The following is a 21,508-nucleotide window of genomic DNA, read 5'->3' on the forward strand; positions in this document are numbered from 1 at the left end:
GCTCATGTCCTTGAATCACTACAGAAGTTAATTCTTGGTAAGATAGTTGATTTGATTAAATCTGATTTAACAATATGATTTACATGTTTCTTGAATGGTTAACAAGATTAGTATTTTGGATGTGCCACTGACTTGCAGACTAGTTGATATTTTCTTTTTACCTAGTAACAATGTTGCTGACTGAGACTCAAGCAATACTTTCCATGCCTTCTATTAATGTAGAGGGAAGGAAAAGTTCAAGAAAAGCTGCTCAGTTCTGAATTCACTCACCAGGATGAATACTCAATTCTCTATTTACAAAGGTATCCAGCAAATAAGTGTAGAAATATCTGCCAATAGTGTATGTTAAGTGTAGAGACAAAGCACTCAAAATTCAAAGCATGGATCTCTGTATCAAAATAAGTTATATATTTCTTCTGCTTCAGTCTTTCCTGCATAAAAGTGAATTATCACAACAAAGCTCAGCTCTTCCTGAGTAGTTTTGTTTTTGATGCTACACATTTCAAGGGCATGCCTTCCAAACTGAGCTGTTGATTTGTGTGAGTAAAATTTAGCCAGGACTTCACAGAGTTTATGTGACTTTACAGAAGTTTAGATCATCATTTTGACACTGGTGAAAAATTGAATGGCAGTGGAATATCTCTTATCTTTTAATCTTTGATGATAACAATTAAGTTTTGCTGATCTATTCTGTCCATATAATTTATTAAAAACTGACCAGTTACTGAGCAGTGTTCAAAGAGTCTTATGTAGAATATTTAACTTCATTCTTCCAAAGTAAGAGGTAGACACGATGATTTTTGCCCTTCATTTGAGGAAAATAAGATACAAGAAAATTAAATATGCTTGCCTATAGTTGTATCATAATTGGTATGAGTGAAACAATCCAGATTGATTCCAACCTGGGAGCCAAACCAATATCTGAATGGCTGTGGTACCTCAGAACTAAACTAACTTAAACTAAACCAAATAAAAGAACTGCTTCCACAGGTCAGGAAAGAGTGAATAGTTAGATCAGTGATAGAAAGGCTAAAGGAAAATACTCAGAAAAATTTTCTTAACTACTCATTATTGGGAATATGTATTTAATTAATTTTGATCCAGGCACCTTTACTTTCAACTCATAAATGCAAGAGGCTACAGTTTAAAGAATATTCTAGAATTGACACAGGAGGAGTAGTCAGAAGGTTGGTTATGGGGCTTTTATTTATTGACTTTGTCATGTTCCTTAGTAAAACTCAGTCATTAAATATCTATATTATTTAACAGTAGGGATCTTAAGATATGTCGTATAAAAAATTTATCACTGCACTAACTTATACTCAAATGAAAATAAAAATAAAGAATATAAGTATAAAAAAATAAAAAAAAGAATATAAGTATAGAATATATGAGTGAAATTTTAGAAATTTCTAAGAAATATAAACCAGAGTAAACATTCTTACAGCTTAGTAAAAAACTTCTTTTATATATAACACACATGCCTATATTGCTTTTTATCATCACATATCATGCTTTTACATTTTAAATATACATTTTGTAAGCTTACACATTTTACAGTCATAATTTAATATACATATATATTTTCTACTTTTGTAATAGCAACAATATTTTAATTTTTTATCTCTTCTAAATAATATGCCTTTATTAAATGCAAAGGCAGTCACCTATTAGTTTAGCAAGTGGACGTTTTGCTTTACATTTTAATGTTGCTTTGGAAACAGGCAATTAGTTACAAGCTGGGTCTGTCACTGTCATTTATTGGTGAAGAAACACTGATAAGGAGTTCCTTCTTTGGTAAATTTCAGATAAACTGTCCTCCCAAAGACATCAAGATAAGAAGAATCAATGTACGTTGTCGTTTTGACAGGCCATACTCTCCTGTTAGTTTACCATCTGCTTCAGAAGAGAAAACTATCAGATATGTTTGTTGATAATGAAGAACAAGAGACGGAGTCTTGGGTTGGTATCAGAGGACAGCCTGTCAAGGCCCAACAAAAAACATAATCACCTCTTTCTAATGAATGTCATTACCCTACAGGGGGAGCCACAATGATGGGCCATCCTATAGTGTGGTTTGAAGTCCTTGTTAATGACCAAATTTTCAGCTTCTAAAACAGGACTGAGCAGCTGGGTCTCTCACTTACCATGGATAGCCTGCCTTTCCTTGAGCTCTCTTGCTGCCCCCAACCCTCGCAGAAATGCTTCGACTACCCACAGTCCTTTGCCAGATGAGACCATTGTTCCAAGCACTGGCTCCTCATCTCACTAGGGCCTATGCTAAAGATGTAAAAGTTGGTGCGGATGCTCGACCCTTAATGCTTCAAGGTATAGACCTTTTAGCAGATGCTGTAGCTGCTACAATGAGGCCAAAGGGAAGAACAGTGACTGTTGAACAGAGTAGGGGACATCCCAAAGTATCAAAAGATGGGGTCACTGTTGCAAAGTCAATTGATTTAAAGGATAAATACAAAAATATTGGTGCTAAACTTGCTCAGGATGTTGCCAATAACACACACGAAGAGGCTGGGGATGGCACCACCACTGCCACTGTTCTGGCATGGTCTATTGCCAAGGAAGATTTTGAGAAGACCAGCCAAGGGGCTAATCCAGTGGAAATCCGGAGAGGTGTGATGTTGGATGTAGATGCTGTAATTGCTGAACTTAAGAAACCAATGAAACCTGTGACAACCCCTGAAGAAATTGCTCAGGTTGCTACAATTTCTGCAAATGGAGACAAAGACATTGGGAACATCATTTCTGGTACAATGAAAAAGGCTGGAAGAAAGGTTGTCATCAGAGGGAAGGATCGAAAAACCCTGAATGATGAGCTAGAAATTATTGAAGGCATGAAGTTTGATAGAGGATATATTTCCGTGTATTTTATTAACACATCAAAGGGTCAAAAATATGAATTCCAATTTGCCTATGATTTGTTGAGTGAAAAAAATTTCTAGTGTTCAGTCCATTGCACCTGCTCTAGAAATTGGTAATGCTCATCAAAAGCCTTTGGTCATAATCACTGAAGATATTGATGGAGAAACTCTAAGCACACTGGTTTTGAACAGGCTAAAAATTGCTTTTCAGGTTGTAGCAGTCAAAGCTTCAGGGTTTGGGGACAACAGGAAGAACCAGCTTAAAGATATGGCTATTACTACTAGTGGTTCGATATTTGGAGAAGAGGGGTTGAATCTAAATCTTGAAGATGTTCAAGCTCATGACTTAGAAAAAGTTGGAGAGGTCATTGTCACCAAAGATGATGCCATGCTTTTGAATGGAAAAGGTGACAAAGCTTACATTGAAAAACGCATTCAAGAAATCACTGAACCGCTAGACATCACAACAGTGAATATGAAAAAGAAAAAGCTGAACGAGTGACTTGCTAAACTTTCGGATGGAGTAGCTGTGTTGGAGGTTGGAGGGACAAGTGATGTTGAAGTGAATGAGAAGAAAGACAGAGTTACAGATGCTCTCAATGTTACAAGAGCAGCTGTTGAAGAAGATATTGTTCTAGGAGGGGGCTGTGCTCTGCTTCGGTGTATCTCAGCCTTGGATTCATGAAAGCCTGCTAATGAAGATCAGAAAGTAGGTATAGAAATTATTAAAAGAGCACTTAAAATTCCTGCAATGATGATTCCTAAGAATGCAGGTGTTGAAGGATCTTTAATAGTTGAGAAAATTCTGCGAAGTTCCTCAGAAGTTGGGTATGACACCATGTTTGGAGATTTTGTGAACATGGCGGAAAAGGGAATCACTGATTCAACAAAAGCTCTAAGAACTGCTTTACTGGATGCTGCTGGGGTGGCCTTTTTGCTAACTACAGCCAAAGCTGTAGTGACAGAAATTCCTAAAGAAGAGAAGGACCCTGGAATGGGTACAATGGGTAGAATGGGAGGGGGTATGGGAGGTGGCAAGTTCTAACTCCTAGAATAGTGCTTTGCCCATATCAATGAACTGTGACAGGAAGGTCAAGACAGGTTCCTCACCAATAACTTCAGAGAAGTAACCTGAAGAAAATGACTGAAGAGAAGGCTGACTGATCACTGTAGCCATCAGTTACTGGTTTCCTTTGATAATATATAATGGTTTACCACTGTCATTGTCCATGCTTACAGATAATTAGTTTGTTTTTTTGAATAAAGACTTTTGTACATTCCTGATGCTGGGTGCAAGAGCCATATGCCAGCGTCCTGCTTTCAACTTAAATCATGGAGGCATCTCTACTGTTCTGTTAGCATCCGGACTGTAGTGGTGTGTCACCACATGAGTGGAAGAAGCAGTCTTTCTGTGGAGTGTAGGAATGATTGTACACAGTAGAGAAGTATCCAATTATGTGACAACCTTTGTGTAATAAAATTTTGTTTAAAGTTAAAACAAACAAACAAACAAAAAAACAAAAAACCAAACAGGGCTGAGCATGATTTCTTGCTTCAGAGAAGTACTCCAAACTGTTTTCTTTCTTTTATCCTTGTATAAGGATGCACATGTGTTGGTGGGTGGGTAAGTATGGATTTTCTTTCGTTCTCTCTCTCTCTCTCTCTCTCTCTCTCTCTCTCTCTCTCTCTCTCTCTCTCTCTCTCCTCCTCCTCCTCCTCCTCCTCCTCCTCCTCCTCTCCCCCTCTCCCTTTCCCTCCCTCTTCCTCCTCCTCCTCCTCCTCTTCCTCCTCCTCCTCCTCCTCTTCCTCCTCTTCCTCCTCCATTGAGAGCATCTGTAACTCTGTCTTTCTTCTTATTCACTTCAACATCACTTGTCCCTCCAAACTTCAACACAGCTACTCCATCTGAAAGTTTAGCCAGTAAAGGAAATAAGATCTTTAATTGGCATGGAACTTGCCATGTAGGCTATGCTAGCTGGCCTGCAAGTCCTAGGGTTCTGCCATATCTTTCTTCAAGGCAGTGTGATTCCTTTATATGACTATTTTCTGAAGTTTATCCTATTTGAACTGACAAATTCCTTGTGAGGTAGAAGTTGTGATGGCTAAAGTTATGTTTTAAGTTTAAATCACTGTGATTAAGAGATCTATAAAACAAAAAACGGCCTTAACTTGTAAGTCTCACTTGTCCAAGGAAAGGTAACTTCCTGGAATGCTGTGGGCTGTTCATGTAAGATAGCAAGCCCAGTGTTTTCCCTTTTGAAAATAAACATGATTAGAGCAATTGCACAGGATGTGTGCTTGATCATACATCTTTTGGACATCTAGAGGCAGGAATTATGTCGGGATGTATTCTGACCCCTGGTTAGATGAAAATGTGAACATGTATTTTTTATTCTCTTGATGTAATTGTCATGTTAGAGGCTAACTGCCTCCATCTACTAACCTAGGGTTAGTCTTGGAAGCTTCTAGACTCCACACAATTTAATCTAGGCCTAGAATGAGCACCAGAAACAGTTAAACTGTCTGGCAACAAGATTACAGAATGTCTCTCCTTACCTAAGGTCTATTCAGGCTAACAGAGACTGACTGAAAGAATAGCCTCATGTCTTTGCTCACTTTGTTAAGCTTTATCTATTTTCATAAACTGAGTCATACAAGAAAGTATCATATTCTGTAATAATGTACTATGGAAAGTAAAGTTGCCAGTCTCTCTATGGACTGTATTTATGATTTAAAGATTGATTTTGATACGAAAAGAGCTTCAACTTAGAATTGTTATTTTTAAAAGCTAATTCTAACAGGGATTCAGATGTAAATCCTAGTCTTATAAAATCTACTAACTTATTGTAAATAAAGTCTACTAACTTATTGTAAATAAAATCTACTAACTTATTGTAAACTGTAAAAGATAATTAAGACATGCATTTTAATTGTCACCTTATAAATTACATTCTTTAATGTGTTCAGAATTATGCTTATAGTCATAACTTAAATGCAATTCATTTTTGGAATAGCTTCATTTATCCTCTTGTTCGTGTTTTCAATGTTAAGCATAAAGCAAGGAACTAAAAACAAAAAGTTTATTTAAAAGCACATATACTTATTAGGTAGCCATCGAATGTTTTAGAGATGCACTGAATATGACATTTAAAAATGTTTAATGGAAAAAGCTTCCTGTGGTATATGGAAGTGCCAACTCCTAGCACCGACTCTAAGATTTCCAAGGAAGACAGATAGGGAACACGCAGACCTGGATTGTCATGAGGCTAAATAGTTAGAAAAACTGCTGCATACTCAGCCTGCTGCTAGGGCCCTGCACAAACTGTGGACCCTATTGGGTTGACTGCCCAGCTATGTCATGGTACGCCAAATTTTACTAGTTCCTCATTCATAGGATAATTTCTCAGACTTTCTGAGTCTGGCAGGCAAAGGCCTATGATGTCCTATGCAGTAGCAAAAATGCAGTTCTGTCTTGTGTAACAGCTAAAGGCCTCTGCCCACCAAGGAAGTCACCAAGATCATGTAAGCCTACTTGAGTTTCTAGGTTGCTAGTAACTCTGTCATTTTATTTCATCCAAAGGACATTTGGTTTATACTTCCTGCTAAAATTCTATTATAATTCTGGCTATCTTTCTCAACTCTGATAATGTTGATGATTAAATCTAACTTTATAAGTTTGAAAGTTGAAGGTACCCAACTTCTCCCCCCAAGGCTGTAGCTGCTTGGTCAATGCATATCATATATGAAAAGCAAGCCTTGCTTTTCTGGAGTTATTAGGTCTCCTGATTAAAAAAAGGCAAATTCACAGGCAAATTTGCTTTGCTAACAGGCTTCATATTAAAGAACAAACAGGTTTCAGAAGTAACTTTTTACTGTCCCTTTATTTAAATGAATAGATAAATACCTGGACAAAAGCAACCTAAGGAAAAGGAAGGTGCACTCCTTAGGTTTTTATTGCTTTGATGAATACCATGACCAAAAGCAATGTTGGGAGGAAAGAGTTTATTTCAGCTTACAGTTGTTACCTATAATGAAGGGAAGTCATGGCTGGAATGTACTTATCCATAGATAGCATCATTTATAGTGTTCTGGACCTTTCTACATCATTCACCAATCAAGAACATGCCCCACAAGATTCACTAACAGCCCAATATTGTAGGAGTACTTTCTTGATTGAGGTTACCTTCGTTCAGATGATTCTAGCTTATGCTAAGTTGGCCAAAGAACTAATCAATATGCAAGATCTTACTTTGGCTTACATTCTGAGGTTCCAATACATCATGGTGGGGAATTCACAATGGCAGGGGTTTGAAGCATCTGGTTGTACTCCATCAAGAGCCATGAAGCAGAGGGAAACTAATGAATTTGCTTATCTCATGTCTTTTTGTAAAAAAAAAAGTATTTTATTGTGATTTTATAATATAATTACATCATTTCCCTCTCCCCTGTTCTTTCTCCAAACCTTCCCATCCTATATTCCCCTCCTCTCTTTCAAATTCTTAGCTTCCATTTTCACTAATTACATGTGTACACACACACACACACACACACACACACACACACACACCCTTTTTTATGCACTTCAGGATCCCAGAAATAAAGCTATGTGCCACCTAGACTGGAACTGGGCAGGTCCTCTTACTTCAACTAACCTCATCAAGATAATCCCACAGGGGTATCCCAATGGCCTGTTTCTCAGGTGATTCTACTGAAGAATATCATCAAATTGAAAGGTAAGATTAACTGGGAAGGAGAATATCATTGGAGATGTAAAGGAATGAAATGATAAATAGTAATAAAAAAAGATTAACTATTATATACCCCAGAGTTATATTGTTATTCCACAATATTTTTTCTTTCATTTGTATTATTTCTATTCAAGGCCAAAAATAACAATAAAACTAAGAATACATTTTGATGTCTTTGGGGAAATTTCTAGGAGAGCTGATTAATTCATTATTTTGTCAGAATATTTGGCATATCAACACATATCCCTGGCTGGGCTGGGAAGAAGCTGTGTCTTTTTCTATGATTCAGACCTTTAATATGAAGACAGAAAAACAACAATCAACTTGAAGTTGACCCATCCCAAATTTTAATTATTAATGTAAATTAATTGTAGTTTTGTGAACCTGAATTTTATTTAGTTTTAATTCATCTTTGATAGGACAACGGAAAAAACAGATCCTCCTGAATGATGTATCATGCCGTTTAATAGGAAGGAGCCTCACACAATGCAATGGCTCCTGAAACTCCACTCGTCTATTGTGAAGCATCTGATTATAGACTGTTATGAAAATAAGAAATTTTTATTATACATATGTACCTGACAGCCTGCAATTAGTTTAGAATTTCTAATTAACATATGTTTTACTTAATGAATAGTGATTATAGACTATAATTTAATTGTGTATAATTTAAAATGCTCAGCTAGTTTTTTTTTTTAGTCTTAGAAATTAAAGTACGCATTTGTCAAGTATAAGGGAGTATGCTTTTATACTTTCTGTCCAGTATCACAAATACTATTATAAAATAAGTCGGAAGAGAATAGCTTTCTTTTGATAAAATTTCTGAATATTTTCCATGCATATCTTGCCATTGTATTTATGAATATGACTATTATTTCATATGAGTTATTCATGAGTAAGTTTTCACAAAAAAAGAAATCAACAGAATAGAATAGAGAACTATGGTAGCTGCTATGAGCTGCATTAATTAGCTATAATTTTACTTGAGTTGTTATTCTGAATGCTTAGATATCATCAATCTATTTTAACTAAAAGAATTGATTTGTATAATCAGGTTACAGAATGAATTAACTTTTAAATCAACTGGTACCTGATTATCCTTGTATACTCTTTGATTTTATATAATATTGGATAAACTCATAGATTGTCTCCTTGCTGGTCTTGCCATATACATCATACGTAAATTTCTGTGGTTAGAAAAACAGTGTGTGCCAGGCAGTGGTGGTGGATGCCTTTAATCCCAGCACTTGGGAGGCAGAGGCAGGTGGATTTCTAAGTTTGAGGCCAGCCTGGTCTACAAAGTGACAGAGTGAGTTCCAGGACACCCAGGGCTATACAGAGAAACCCTGTCTCGAACTCCCCCCACAAAAAAAAAAGAAAGAAAAGAAAAACAGTGTGTAAGAAAACATAAACCATATAAAATTTGTCCTTTCATTAAGATACCAAACGAAACAACTATATCTGTGACAAGTCCTTCAGCATGTTCTTTATTGCATCCTCTTTCAGTAAATCCAGACCGAATGGAACTATTGAGTTAATATTTATAAAACAAGAATAATATTGTTAAGATATGTAAGAATCAAAATATATTCAGTAATTTTTTTTTACAAAATATAACTTGGTATATATGGCTTAAATTGTATTGTTTGCACAGTGTATTGTTTTAAAAAGAAAACAAATCCATGAGTAACAAAATGTAAGTAAAGAGAAAGAGTTGTGTTTTAGGTATGTTCCCTGAAAGTAAGCAATGTACTAAAGCAGATCACACACACACACACAAAGAGAGAGACAGACAGAGAGAGAGAGAGAGAGAGAGAGAGAGAGAGAGAGAGAGAGAGAGGAGAGTCCATTATTCCATCAACAATATGTCATAATAAGCATGTAGCATTAATAAATCAAGTATTATATTATAAATCAGCTAGTTGTCAAAATGTGCAAGAGAATGGACATATATGTAAGTACTTCACCATTTTATAAAAAAGATTTGAACATTTCTTGATTTTGGTCTCTATGGGGGTCCTGGCACCAATCTCTTGAAGATGTTGAGGAGTAATTGTATTATATTGTATTAAAGACAAACGAGATCTTCCAGTGTGATTCGGTTACGGATTTTGATATAGGAAGATGATTCTTGATTACTGATGTGAAATCAATGAACTCAGGAATGTTTTTCTAAGTGAATTGTCAGATAGAAGATGAAAATGATAATATGAGTGCTTGGAGAGATTTGAGTTGGCCTTGGAAGATCCCTAAAATTTCTGTGGCCTCTTGGTTTTAGAAAGTGCAAGCTAACAAATTCACCACCAGAGCTTATTCGAGAAATGAATCCATTTTTGCCAACAGCTTGATTTTCAGCTCAGCAAGACACATGACAGACTCCTAGGTTACATAGTTTTCTGTTTGATAAGATTTGAAATATCCAGGCTCTTTCTGACTACATGATGCAGGCAGGAATAAATAATAAATATGAGTTGTTCTAGATTATAGTGCTTTGTTACTACAGCAATTAGAAACAAATACACTAATCGATAACAAGTTCAACATGCCAATTATACATAGAGTTCGAATAAATTTACCTTGTTACTATGTGACAGCAGCACAGAATTTTTTGGGGGAAAAATATTCAAAATTTAAAATATTCTCAAACTTTGTAAAACTGTCTCTGCTCTTAGCTTATTTTAGTGATATGAAACTTGCAGCTTAGATTCAACCATCAGTAGGTTGGAGGTGTGCCGTCCAGGGTTTGTCAGACAGCAGCAGCTTCTTCACGAATAACTTTTTACATTCTGTCTGGTGAAGGATGGGTTGACGTTTTCTCATTTTATCAATATCTGGTGCAATCTATTATCCACTGAAGTTTGGTAATGTACCATAAATTTAACCTCTCATTCCTAAATAAAATCTAATAATTTTGATATTTTAATTGAAACTTCTAGTTTTTTAATAGATTAAACTCTAGGAAGCAAATATCAGGAGTAGGTTCTATACTGGTTCTCAAATGTAGCAGAGGAAAGACTGCCTTGTCTGGCCCCAGTAGGAGAGGATTTCCTGAAGAGACCTGATACCCCAAACAAGGGGAACCCTCTAAGAGGCGAAGGGGTGAGTGGATGGGGTGAAGAACTCTGGGAGGGGGACCAGAAGTGGAGCAACTTTTGTGATATAAATAAAATAGTTAACAAATACAAATATTTTAAAAATAATACAGTAAGCTTTAAACAAAAAATCTTATGCAGACAAGTCACTAAAAATACAGAATTCCTGCATAAATATCATATGGCTTTATTGTTATCAGATAGATAAAAACTATTGCATATTATCTCTTCCAAATTAATAAGGGGTTGAAAGTAAACAGGTTGGAGAGGCTAAAAGTAAGCAGGCTGGACTGATAGAGAATGAAAAGAGAAAATATTTAATAAAATAAAAAATAAGATCAGTTTCTTAGGTGATGAAGATAGACATAATTTGATACATAAATGGCACATTTTGTTTTATTTATGTAGAAAAATGGATTTTTTTTTTAAAAAATGTGGCTACATTTGAGAACCAGTATAGATCCTAGTCCTGACATTTGCTTCCAGTATAGAACCTAGTCTTGACATTTGCTTCCAGTATAGAACCTAGTCCTGACATTTGCTTCCTAGAGTTTAATCTATTAAAAACTAGAAGTTTCAATTAATGGTCACAGCATTCATTTACTGTTCACAGCAGTAAAACCCTAAGACAACACCATACTCCAGACCTGTGGCCAGTCACTTCATTCTGCAGTTAGCTAAAAAAATTGAAAGTAAATAATGCATGGCCCAGTGGAATTTCTCGGGAACCAGTAATATATTTTATTAAACAATTCAAATATTTTTACTCTACATCTCAAATTGATTATGTTTGGTTTTCTGCTTTGGAAAACTGCAATTCGATGACAACTCAAATATTTAAAATAAAATGTTATACCCAATGGATTTAATAAATTCTGTTTAAATTTAAATATTCATAAGTGAGTTTTACTAATTAAATTTTTTCTTTTTCTCATGACTAAATGAATACTTAAATACACATTTTTCAAGTATCTGTGCAAAGGTAGTCAGATTTTAGCTTCTAGAGCCATTCATCTACTTTTACTGTACATATGTCATATGAACAATCTTCTTCAAGATGACTAGAGAAGGGGACATTTGACAGTCTTTAAAGAACAGCTTCTTTCTATAACTAACAATGGAGGATATAAATATCTTCTGGAAACCTGTGATGGACAGTATCAACTATCAACTTTACAGAATCTAAATGGAAAATAGACATTCCTGTGTGCTATTATCTTGGTTAAATTAATCGAGGTTGGTAGACTTGCCTACTGGGAGAGGCACCATTCCATGACTGGGATGCTGGAAGGTGTAAATGTGGAAAGAGAGGTGAGAAGCAACATGCAGTCATCGTCCTCTGCTTCCTCACTAACAATATATGACCAGATGCTTTCAGTTTTTGTTGGTTGACTTCCTTGCTTTGATGGATTGTGCACTTAAATTGTGAATGACAATAAACTTATTAATTAAATTAATTAAATTGAGTTATGTAGTCATTGGAGTTTTTGCCTAAAAATCAAAATGATACACACTCCCCCAAAAAACAATCCCTCCCAAAAAAGACAGTACTTTAAAATTTTTTATTAGGTTGACCATTATTTGTCTGCCTCTTCTCTAATGTACTCAGATCAGTTTTTCTAAGACTTGAAATCTTGACTACCTAGTCCATAACCTGAAGACAGATCCTTAAAAATTCTGTTATCTGTAGGTTAAACTGTTTCTATTTCATGCCTTATAATGTGTTGCAGTTTTAGAATGCTCCTGTAACATGTATTTATGACATATCTAGTTCTGCACCTGACAATCTACATAGCCAAAGAACAAATGTGGACCACGTTACATGCACTGTCAATTCTAGTCAATAACAAGGAATTTAATCCTTTTTGCATTTATTCACATTCACTCATTGAATTAAATCAAGGGCCTTTAATACTTGTATGACCTTCAAATTGCTTTTGATCATTTTATAAAATGGTTGAAGAGAATTACAGTGTGTAGACACTGCATCTTGGCAGGGGCTGCTGATTTTGGCATTATTTCCCCATTATGTCTCTCTTCTGGTGCACTCAGTTGCCTTTCTTACTAGTCAACTCTGGAAAAATCCAGATTTCTCCCGATCCTTTAGGTAGTCAGATTTAGTGAACTCTCTTCAATCATTTAGATTAACCACCACACCTATTTGCCATTGTAGGGCACCACATTTTGTATCCAAATTATGATAGTTCATCTGAATCATAGCTGCAGGGTGTTCCTAAACAAAATGTACCAGTGTGTTCTTCTTTTAAAAAGACTTAGACACTAAGTTTAAAAGAAAAATAAGAGAGAATCCCAATGCTAGGCTAAACAAGGAACTATTTTCCAATTCTACAGAAAAACAGCTCAAGGCTGGAGAAATGACTCAGCAGTTAAGAGCATTGCTGTGAGTTTTGGTACTAATGTCACACATCTTGTATTTCAAGCAAGAATGTGAGCCTGGTTCTGAAGAAGAGGTAGAGACGGGTATTGCTGTAGCCGAATGATTGGCAGTGTAGATAAGAAAACATGAGCGCCAGGGGCAAGGAGAAACCTTGCCTCAAAGAAATTGGTGGAGGGTGATAGAGGAGGGCATGGAGGCACCTTCTGGCAACACTTGCATATAGGCAACTGCCCCACTCATGCATGTATGTTTCCCTTCTCTTTCTCTGCCTTCTCTTCTCTTTATCCCCCTCAGAAATGTATTCTGAAAAGAAAAACACCTAGCTAGCATCTTATTGTCAGATATTCAATAACAAGTATTCATTTTAAAACAAATTAAAGAAAAAACAAAAACAAGTAAACTTTTCCCTCTGAGCTGCTTAGTCCAAAACCTCAAGACAAAAGTGAAGAATTGTTGGCTCAAGAAGGATATATTCAAGTCATGAGCCCTTGTTTGAGAAAGACAGTGCCATGATAAAGAGGCTTAAAAAGAGATAAATCTAAATCCTCCCACCATGTATGTGTGTGTGTGTGTGTGTTTATAGTACTGAGACCTACCACAGAGGTCTGAACACAATAGGTAAGTGTTCGTGTTCTATTGAGATCCAGCCACAGAAACATGTAAACAATAATTGTGCCTTCTAAAATACAGAGTGATGAGTTCATACACCTATGTAATCTCTACCAGGTCAGCTCATAAAAGTTCTGTCATTCTTCTTTGTAACACTTTAACGACCGCCCTCTACAGTATGCCCTAGGCAACATGTGATCCATTTGGTAATCATAAAACTTAATTTTCTATTTTCAAGAATTTCATATAAGTAGAGTCATGTGACACATACATTTTTGTTGTCTGTCCCACTTGCTCCAGCATCATTTCTACTTTGTAGCAACTTTCATTTCTGTCTATTGTTGAGTGATAGTCTGTTCTGTAGAGTGCTTAGTGAAGGTACTTTTGTGCTTTCAATTTGGATAATTTTGACCAAAGTTCCTATAATTATTTTATGTGTCTTTGTCTGGATGATTTATTCATATAGAAGAATTTACCTATATAAGTATGATGAAATAGAATATTAAATATGCAAAGTCAACTCTATAAAATAATCTGTCAAAATGCTTTCCTCACTGACATGTCACCTTATCTTCTGTCCAAAAGTGTATGAAAGTTCTATTTGTTCCTCATTCTTGGCAAAGGTGATGTTGTTCATCTTTTAAATTGTAGCATGCTATGGTAATGTTTCTCCTTGAATTTGTAATTTGCATTTTCCCAATGACTAGTGATGTTGAGCGTTCTTGTGCATACTTTGCCAGTTATACAAATGTAATTTTTCTTCTTTCTTTAATGGTAGTTTTTAAGAAGCAGAAGTTTTATTTTCATGAATTTCAATTTACCACATTTCTCTTTTTATTTATGGTTTCAGAATCCTAAAATTTCTTTTCCTATTTTACCAATATAATCCCTCTAGAAGTTTATAGGACTTCTTTCTTGATTTTTAGGACTTCAATATATTTTGAATTAATTCTCATAATAGCTTGCTTCCGAATAGTTTGTTAATAAGACTTTAAAAAAAAAACCCTTTTAACTCCCTTGGAAATGGTGTTAGTTACTTTTACTATTGCTGTGACCAAAAACTTGACAAGAAGCAATTTAGGAACAGGATTTATTTTAGCTTCCATGGCTTGAAGGCATGGTGCCTAGAAGAGGTGGTGACCAGCACCAAGCTAGGACTCATGAGCCCTCCCCAGTGCCCTTATCTAACAGCTAGACCTTACTTCTTAAGTATGGTTCTTTAACCTCCCCAAACAATGACACCGAGTTGGTGACTAAGTGCTCTAAAACATGAATTATTTTTTTTCATGACACATCTTCTTATTCTTAATGTGTCTTGAGATCAAGTGATATAAATCACCTTATCTTTGAAAGCATGTGCTATAAACTTTCAAGTTGTTTAATGTCTTGACTCTTTTGAATCTTTAGAATTTCCATATATATTAGGTAGTCTGCTTTTCAGTGCTTTAAAACTGTTAGTGTTTTATGTTGGAGAATCGACATTTTATCAATATTAAGCCTTAATAATCCCGATCCAATAAATTGGCATGGCATTTCACCACTTCAGGCGTTCTTTAAATCTTTCAGTAGCAGTTCACAATTGTCACTGCCTAGGTTTTAGATGTTTTAAAATTATCTATAGCTATTTCACATAATAGTATTTGCAGTAGTATTAAAAATTTAAAGTTTATAGAATTACAACTGTTCTTGTGCACTTTTGAAACCTTGGTAGATTCACTGAGGACTAATACAAGCCTTGTAGCTGTCTATATTACTTGTATAACTCTGTTTTAAGACTTTAATTTAACTTTAGTCAGGCATGCTGCTGCACACCTTTAATCCCAGCACTCACTCAACAGGCAAAGGCAGGCAGATCTTTGTGTGTTCCAGGTTAGCCTGGTCTAAGTAGTGAGTTCCTGGACAGCTGGGACTATATATACAGAAAGCCAACTTTAACATCCCTGGCCCCAAAGACAGGTATCTTTTTTCTTCTGTTTTGTGCTTTGCTTTTATCTGTGTTCTTGCTTATTTGTAATAACTAGACGTCCTAGTAGAGTGCTGAATGATGAGAGCAAGCTTTCCTTTCCTTTCTCATATCCTGAGAAAACAACCTTTCACTGGTAATTTGCGTGCTAGTTGTGGCTTTCCAACACTGTCTTCTGCCATTGAAGAATTTGATTTCCTTCTCAGATTGTCAAGAAAATTATTGAAATAAATATTTGAATACTTGACGAAGACATATCCATACGTTAGATTGATTATATTTTCTCTTTTTATTCTGATAAGAAAATTTAATTACTAAAGTCCCTTGGAGTCATGAAACAAATGCCACTTGATCAAGATAAGTTATTTTTTTTTCATAGTTTGTTCCTTAAATTTGATATTCTTTGAGGGTATTTGTATTTGTGGCCATGAAAGATATTGAGTAGTTCATTGGTTTCTCTCTTTGTGGTGTTCTTTTCTGACTTTGTTTTTATGTCTTCTTTGAATTTAGTAGTTTTAGAAGAGCTTTATTTTCGCATCTGTTTTGAACTTCTTTTTCACAATTTGTAGCCTATACATAGCACTACTGTGGTCTGAAAGATGGAAAAATTTCAATTCTGTATCAGTTTTTAATAGATATACATTAGTAGGTTCTTACCACAATTTTGTTTGGTTTCAATTTTGATAATTGTGCTTTTCATACAATACATTAAATAGGAAGAAATTTGTTTAACATACGGTTGACGTTTATAAGGTCTGTAATGTCATTTTAAAATTATATATATATATATATATATATATATATATATATATATATATATATGACTCTAGTTAGGGATTAACCTATTTAATGATTTTAAAAAAACTAGTTTGATTTCAGCAGCATTTCTTGATTTTTAACATTTCTTTCCCTTATGCTTATTTGTTTAATTTGTTCCTTTGCATGCTTATAAAGATTAAAGCCTAAATCAAGGAAGAATATTTAGCAGATAAATATACTTCCTGCTATGCCTAACAACCTGTGCCCAATCCCCAGATTCACATGGTAGAAAGATTAATTCCTATAAGATGTCCTCTGATATTTACATGTGCATGTACACAGTATGTGTGCTCATGTATGGAAACACATTCACATGTGCTTATACACACATACAAACACATACATAAGCATGCATAGACTATACACATAAATAAATAAATAAATAAATAAACATTAAAGACTAAAAATTAAAATTTAACAAATTGTTCTCAGCTAATTTACATTTATAGTATATTTAATTAATTTTATGTTTAAATATTATTTATTTTAAGGTTGCATGTATTAAATATCTTCTTCCTTAACATTTGTTAAACATATTTTATAATGTCCTCTGTGACTTCATTGATCATGAGTCATTTAGGAGAGTGTTGTTAATTTTAAAAGTATTTGATGATATCCCAGGAAACTGCAAAAAAAGTTCTGAGTTAATCATGTCAGTTTGAGAACATACTCTGTGGAAGTTAACTCTTTTTGTAATTATTGAGACTTCTTGGTGGTCCAGCAGCTGGCTTAACTAGGATTTTTAAATGCCAGATGCTCTTGAAATGCATTGTACAGAGATGTTTCATTAGTGTCAGCTAGGTCAAATTGCCTTTGACCTAGTTGACAGTTGACAAAGTAATTCAATTAATTTTTACATGATTTTAAAATACTTATTTCTGGGATGGTTAGATGTTTCAGTGAGTAAAGGTACTTGCAGCCAAGATTGACAACCTGAGTTAGATCCTTGCTTCCCACATGGTAAAAGGAGAAAACTGACTCCTGCAAATTGTCTTCTTACATCTACACATATACTATGTGCCATGGTACCCACATGTCCCCACAACAATTAATAAATGTAATAATAGGTTTAAAATGCTATTCACTGATATATAAATGTTAGAGATTTTGTTAAATTATTGTGAATATATTTCTATTCATTAGTGGTTTGAATCAGAGTGTCCCCAATATGTTCATCCATGAAAACTTGGTTTCTAGTTGTTATCACTGGCTTTGGAGGTATACCAAGGACTAACCTTGGCTTGGAGAGGGGGTCCTGAGGAAGGGGTGGTTGGGAGTGACTGAACAAGAGACTCAAACTTAATGATGGGTGCAAACTGACAGCTCTGTGTTCTGCTTGAGACAGCTCTCTAGACTGATATCTAGATAAGTCAGCTCTTACAAATTGAAATTCAGTCTCTTATTTATACATCAATTCAATTATTACCTGAGGTTCCATTTTGATTATCCCACAGATCAGCATTTAATGACCTCGTCTCCTTGAGTCTTAGAAAAAGACAGCAAATACATTTTTATAAACATAGCAAATGATTTTTCTATTTTTTTTTTGTTTTTTGTTTTTGTTTTTCGAGACAGGGTTTCTCTGTGTAGCCCTGGCTGTCCTGGAACTCACTCTGTAGGCCAGGCTGGCCTCGAACTCAGAAATCCGCCGAACATAGCAAATGAATGTACAGATCTGCCTGCCTTTGTATGCAGAAAATAAGATACCTGGGTGGGGTCTGTGTCAGAGATCACCACTCCCACCATTCCTGGAACTAAATTTGCTCTGTTCCACTGACCTCGAACTCAGAAATCAGCCTCCATTTGTAAGCACAAACAATAAACATGGCTGGGTGGGATCTTGCCTGAGATCACCATTCCCTAAATCTCTATCTCTTTCCTTAACAACTTTCTGACAAGCTTGCTTATTAGTGAAGTTGTCTCTGTTCTTTTAGGTCCATGAAACCCCTCATACAATTTATATTGCATTCTTATATTTTTGTATAGTTGAGAAATTATATGTTCTTGAACTCATGTTTTCAGAGTTCTTTTCTACAGCTTTAAGGGTAATCCTGAAGGACAAAGCATTTATCAGTTTGCTGAGGAAGACATTCTTGCCTCCCAGACTGGTGCTATTTCTAATTATCATGGAGTTATTAACCTTAACAGAGAGAGCATGTTCCGAAGGAGGAACATGAAAATATGTACATTATTATACAAACAAGCATTATGCATAGCAACTGTCAACACTTGTGGAGGCCCACGTCCGGCTAACTATGATCCAGGGGCAGGAATTATATCATGCTGTCTCTGCTACAGTCATAGAGGACTTAACAGAGGTACAGTGTGCCTGAAGGTGATTTTGAGATTAAAAATTTTGTGCCACTTTTAGTTTGCTTTTTCTGCTTTATATTTGTGCTTGAAGATGTCAGCTCTTTTACTAATGCCATTCTGGCTTTCAGTCATGATTCCCTTCCATAACCAGATTTTACTACTTCCAAACAATAAGCCAAATAAATTCTTATTTTATAAGTTGCCTTAATAATGTGAAGGCATTCCTGCATACAAGGAAGGGAACCTCACAAAGAGGTAAGAATGAAAACCTGATCAGAGTTTGGGGAGGCTGATGCCAGGAGGTTAATTATCAGCACATTTAAAACACAGCATCATTTGACAAAATTTTTCTAGGCAACAATCGATCTAATCAGTCCAATTTCAGGTACATAATTAAGCTTAAGATATGACCACATAGAAACTCTTTTACATGTGACTATGAGGGTGGGTTCTATAGCTAAAAGGCCTAGAATTCAGTGTTGTGTCTGATTATATATGATATCATAGGGGTCAGCAGCCCATAACGTACATATGACATTTCCCATAAGGATGAGTGATGGTTTAGGGAGGAAAGAGTTTGGTATAACCATTTTGGACAATTTGGATGAGGTCAGCTTCTATAGGAGAAAGTGGGTGAGATAGTAAAAAGATCACCAGGTTGTTCACAAAATCCACTTTCAGTTTTTTAGACAGAATGCAGGTATTTGCTTTTTATCTCCTTCATTGAGGAGACACCTTTCTCTGTTTGATTAACGTTCCTAGTTCTTTTAGTGTTTCTCTGTGAGTATTTGGACTACTGTCTATTCTAATTGTATTTTATCACAGCAACAGAAAACTAATACATCTTAATATATTGTTTAATTTTTCATTTTTTCTGTAAAATTCCTTGTTGATCCACTTTGTTGACGTTAATATAACCACTTTCGGCTCTCTAATGGTTAGTTCTCAATGTATATCTTTATTTTTTTAATATTCCAAATTATAAACATATCTATGTCTTATTTTTGATCATATCTATTAATTTCTCTATTTAATAGGTTTATTTGGTTCTTTTATACTTGATTTACAATTTGAAATATGTAATTTAAGGCACAATATATTTGTTTTCTGTGTCATTACTATAGTGGTGTCCTCATTTTTTTCTTCTCTCTCCTGATCATTTCTTCTACTTAAAAATTTACTATGCTCACTCAGCATTCTCTAACCCCAAAAGGCCACCAAGGAGCCAATTCCGATGTAATCTCACTAGGGTACTTTATTTACAAGCTCAATTCTGGGACACATCATCATCACTGATGCAGAAGGACCAGAGGGTGAAGCCCCGAGCTCAGTTTCAGGCTAGCATTTATTAGAAGCAAGCAAGCAAGCAAGCAAGCAAGCAAGCAAGCAAGCAAGCAAGCAAGGGGATTTCTAGCCATGCACACATCTGATTGGGTGGCTATTATGGAATTTTGTTGCCCTTTAACATAATTGGTCAGGGTTGGGACCCAAACTATAAACTTAACTTTTGTTTTCCTCTTGATTGGTGGTTGTTAGGAAGTGAAGTGCCAGGGATAGGCTAGTAACCTGGAAACTAGTGCCAGGTGCCAGCTGGGTGGGGAGTAACTTGGTGTTGGCTTGTTAGTTAACTTGAGTTTAACCTTAGGTCAGGTTCTTTAATGTAGGAGGCCTTTGTGATTCGCCATTACAAGATGGCGTCGGCTGGTCAGGCCGTTTGAGTAAACAAGCCTGTTGTACATGTGCTGGCTGCTTGGTTCACATCATTTTTCTTATGCTAATGAAGCATTGCCTTGTGCTCCAATCACATACTTACACACTGACTGTTAGAGTATATTAGCCATGCTCCTTACCCGGTCAAGGTCCTTTGCATAAGTCACAGCTGAAATATAGCTGAAATAAAGAGCTGCAGAAGAATCCTGTTGTTGCTGTGTCTTCCTTGCTGGCGAGGTGGGTGCGCGCGACACTTTAAAATGAAGTCTGAACCCAGGATCTTGCCTCTTAATATCCAGTGTGTAATTTATAAGTCTCTTGTTTCTTTTTTAACTGATTGTGTAGAATTTGCAATAAACTCATTTAGTTCAAAACAGTGGGTTTCTAATTCCCGTATATTTGTGAGAACTTACATAGTTTATTACCAATTTCACTTTGCATCATGCACCATATTGCTGACATATGTTTGATTTCTACATGTGTTATAGGTTCATAATATGTTAATTTTTTATTATTTATTTGTTTGTTTGTTTGCTTTGTTGTTTGGACAGGACTTTTCTGTGTAACCCAGGCTAGTCTAGAACTTGTGATTCTTTTGCATCATCCTCCTAAGTCTTGGTATTGCAGGCATGCACTATTATGTCCAGATTTTATTGGCTATAGAGGCAGAGACATAGTACTGTTTTGTCTTTCAGAATAGCTTGTAGAGTTCACATATCTGTATCATCAGCCCAGGAAAAACAAGATCCTTGACTCCAATGCAGAAAAGCATTTCTCAGTGAGCTAGTATATATCAGTGTTGGGATATATTAAAGGACATTTTAAATATAGGTTTTAAGCATGGGAGTTGTGAAAATGATCACCATCATTCACATTTTAGTTAAATTTTAAGATTTGAATACTGTTTAACTTATTCATGTGATCAGCTGACAATTTTGGAGCATTCCATGCTACAGACATCAATTTCCATGGGGAAACAC

General features: G+C 35.5%; 1 pseudogene; it reads left to right on the forward strand.

Moving 5' to 3' along the window:
- Positions 1 to 2,201: 2,201 nt before the first annotated feature.
- On the forward strand, positions 2,202 to 3,921 carry LOC114622463 (annotated as a pseudogene).
- Positions 3,922 to 21,508: the final 17,587 nt, after the last annotated feature.

This window comes from Grammomys surdaster, unplaced genomic scaffold (assembly GCF_004785775.1).
Source record: "Grammomys surdaster isolate TR1022 unplaced genomic scaffold, NIH_TR_1.0 188, whole genome shotgun sequence".
NCBI lineage: Eukaryota > Metazoa > Chordata > Mammalia > Rodentia > Muridae > Grammomys > Grammomys surdaster.